The sequence below is a fragment of the Gekko japonicus genome, unplaced genomic scaffold (genome assembly GCF_001447785.1).
Source record: "Gekko japonicus isolate JY-2015 unplaced genomic scaffold, Gekko_japonicus_V1.1 scaffold33, whole genome shotgun sequence".
Taxonomy (NCBI): domain Eukaryota; kingdom Metazoa; phylum Chordata; class Lepidosauria; order Squamata; family Gekkonidae; genus Gekko; species Gekko japonicus.
The window spans coordinates 2,121,782-2,125,374 of record NW_015174272.1 but is presented as its reverse complement, the minus strand read 5'-3'; the positions used below and the strand labels follow the sequence as shown (position 1 = coordinate 2,125,374).

The following is a 3,593-nucleotide window of genomic DNA, read 5'->3' as shown; positions in this document are numbered from 1 at the left end:
TTCCCTACTCTATCCTTTGATCAACATCAACCCTCCCCTTTCATCATATTTCAAACCACTAGTTTTAGTAGCATAGATCATATCACTCCACTGAGCAACGTTTAAAGCCTTCTTCCAACGGAAGAACCACTTAAATTGGAAGACTCCTTGGACTGCAGAAACTTTATCCAGCCTAAGGCAGAATACATGCCACTGACCACCCTTTCGCCATAGAAAGCTGATAACGGCATTTATAACATACGAGTTGAACGTGGGGATCACTTCACGGATACCACTATCATCAGTCTTTCACAGCAACTTGGTAAAGTAGGTCAATAGTTTTGTGCACATGGAGAGGCAAGTACTGAGAAAACGGACTACCCCCTGGACAATGCGTGGCAGAAGTGAGACTTGCACCGGAGACTTGATAGCTTACTCTCTCACAAACACTGCTACGCCACCACAGATCCTCTCTACAGTAAAACTGCCTCGTTTCCAAACTCGCTACTTCCCCCTACTCAGTTCTCACCACCACCACCTCCTCCCACGACAAAAAACCAAATCCACCCGAACCCCCAACGCAGTGTCGGCTGCAGCAGCTCCTCCAAGCTACCTTCTCTAGGGGCGCCTAAATTCTGCCTGACCGGCAGACTACGCAAACTGGTAATCAATACCTCTTCCCGACTATCCCAAATCTCATTTCCTGAACTTCGCTCCAGAAAATCCATCTAAACTCAATCCACATACCCTTCCTTCCTTTCTTTAAAAAAAACCCTCCTTTGAAACGCCGTGAAAACTACCTTGTCGCGGACTCAGGCACTACTCTAGGCCACTTAACTCTTTCCAAAGGACCTTCAAAGCCCCCTCTGATCGCGTGGCGAACGGCGAGGCAAACTGGCGGGAAGGTGGGCGTGGCTAGCCTGAAAGCGTTCCGCCGGCGGAAAAGCTGTCGGGAGACTTGCAAAGAGCCGCAGTGAGGTGCTGTGCAGGGGCAACCACGCTTTCCCGTGGCTCCGTGGAGATTTAAAAAAAAGTAGACTAGAATGACGTGCCCGCTGATTCTGGCATTATCCAGACGTTTTGGTAGATGTGGGAAGAGCACAACGTCGTGTATGGCTGAGACTGGTTGGTTTGTACAGGATCGTCATCGCTCTGTTGAAGGAACTTTACTATTGAGACAGTCTCCCTTTTCCAGCTGCAACTAACATCCCAATCTCATATCTCTGTGTCTCTTATGAGTGAGGATTATATATTGTGGCTAATCTCTCTGTTAGTTGGTGAGGTTGGAAGGAAAAAGAGGGAAAGATCTCACCCCAATCACATTCACGTGATCCATATTGCAGGGGTAGACAACAAACAAGCCATTTTCCTGAGCAGTCTCCCTTCCTAACCACAGTGTTCTATTACCAATCACTACATCCTTCCTATATTTCAGGCATGAGGTTTCCCAAACATAGACCTATTTGCCACCAGATGGAACAAGAAAGCCCCCATTTTTTTCCAGGGCTGGCCATAACCCTGCATCTCTGGGCAATGCCTTCCAAATCCCTTGAAGAGGAACCATTTACACCTTCCCACCGAACCCTCTTCTGGGAAAGTTCTCACCAAGATAGCTCAGGAAAGAACCCATGCCATAGTGATAGCGCCTTTTTAGCCGTGGTTCTGCTGCTGTGTCCCAGCATTGTTTTCATAATTTTCTTCTAGCTCAGGACCTTCTACATGAGGGCTCATTATGGTGTCACAGTCTGCAGAAACTAAGGCCCCGGTCATGGCAAAGTTGCCACGGGAGATGCACGGGAGTCCCGCAGATTTTCCGGGCGCGATCACACCCCAACATCTGGAAAGTGCAGTGCTCCCGTGGCGAACCCGTGGCTCCCCGCCGAAGGTCCGGATTAAAAAACTAGTACTTACAAGGTACTAGTTTCCAGAAACCGCGGGCCAAGGGCAGGCGTCTGATCGCGTTTCCGGTGGACTTACGTGGCATCCGGTGCTTGTCTCCACAGGTTGCGCAACAGCGCCCAACAGTGCATGCGCACAAAGAGCGATTGCTAGTGCGATCGTGCCGCGCGGCTTCTGTGCCGCGCTGCAGGATACCCGTCTGGTCGGCATCTCCCCCCTAACCACGGGACCTCGACCGGGACTTGTGCTCGGGCGGCCGCACGTTAGTTTCCTCTGGGGCAATTAGCCACACCTCCCCCCCCCCCCCCCCCCCCACTCGCCGGCATTCTACTTGTAAATCCTATGGCTATAAATGGCAGAGATTCACCTTGTGGCTCTCAGTTACTGGGCATAAAGCCTCATCTTGTCCATTACCTTTAATTTTAAACTACCTGTTACACCTAAAGATGTCAGGCCTCACTCATTCAGCTGTTAAGGTATACCTTGCCGCAATCTTTGTCTTCCATTATGTTATGTTCTCACATTTCACCTCCAAACAATTTTTGAAGGGGTTATATAATCTTTTATCCCCCTGTAACTCATCCAGTTCTGCAATGGAGCCTTTCTCTCATACTCTCTAGTTTGATGCTGCCCCCATTTGAACCCTTAGCTACATGTTCTCTCCCCCTTTTATCCCTCATGGTATGTTTTCTGGTGGCTATTTCCTCTGCACACTGGGTGGGGGAGTTGGCTGCCCTCAGAAATGACCCTCCATATATCCAGTTCTTTCCAGATAGGGTTGTTCTCAAACCCAGTCTCCATTTTTTGCCTAAGGTTTTCTCCAAGTTTCACCCCAGGTGATCCCTCTGCCTGCCTTTTTTCAAACCTCTCTTCACCAAATGAAAAAGCACTCCATATGTTGGACCTTAAAAGAACTTTATTGTACTATTCACATTGTACCACATGTTTTCGCAAGGAACACTTGCTGTTTGTCATATGGGCCCTCCTAAGGGCACTGCTTTGTCCTCCCAGATGATTTCATGCTGGATTGTTCAAACCATTAAACGGTATTCTTTACATGTTGGTGTTGCCTGTCCTCCCCCTGCAAAAGCTCATTCCACCAGGCTCTCACCTCATCAGGAGCTTTCCTCCATGGTGTTTGGATCAACAATGTCTGTAGAGTGGTGACATGGTCCTTGGCCAACACATTCGTCAAGCACTATGCTGTGGACATTGATGATTGTTAGGAGTCAGCTGTGGGGAAAGAGGCTTGCATTCTTTGTTTGACTAGATGATACTCCTTCCACTGTCTCAGCTCACCCCATCTCCATTGGTAAGCAGCTTGTGACATCCCAGCTAGAAAGTTCTCTCCTGACTGGCCTGCACCTGCACAGTTCTAGATGTGTGCCTCCATGGAAGACAATTCAATGAACAACAGTCACAGGTAAGTGCAACCCTGTTTAACTCTTGTTACATTACCTTATGATCAGACAATATCAAGATAGGGACCATAGGATGTCTGATTAGATTTGCTCACGAATTATTGTTAACCTACACAACTATGTATCTTAGGTTTATATGTAAAAATTAATGAAAAATAAAGAGTTTTTGTCCTTGTACCCACAGTTACATGGAATGACCCATTTACTCTGATCAGAGATTTGCAGAATAAAGAAAAGGAAGATTGAAGTATTTATTCCCAAAACATTCATTGATAGTACACTCAAGTAGCCACA

General features: G+C 47.5%; 1 protein-coding gene across 7 annotated transcripts in view; it reads right to left on the bottom strand.

Annotated features, from left to right (window-relative positions):
• Positions 1-850, bottom strand: part of CNPY2 (canopy FGF signaling regulator 2) — a 15,347-nt gene extending 14,497 nt beyond the window's left edge. The window contains exon 1 of one of the 7 annotated variants that reach the window (XM_015423676.1): positions 780-850. The gene's annotated coding sequence lies outside the window, so the exon portion shown is untranslated. The other 6 variants (XM_015423673.1, XM_015423670.1, XM_015423674.1 and 3 more) reach the window with 6 other exon arrangements.
• Between the last annotated feature and the right edge of the window lie 2,743 nt (positions 851-3,593).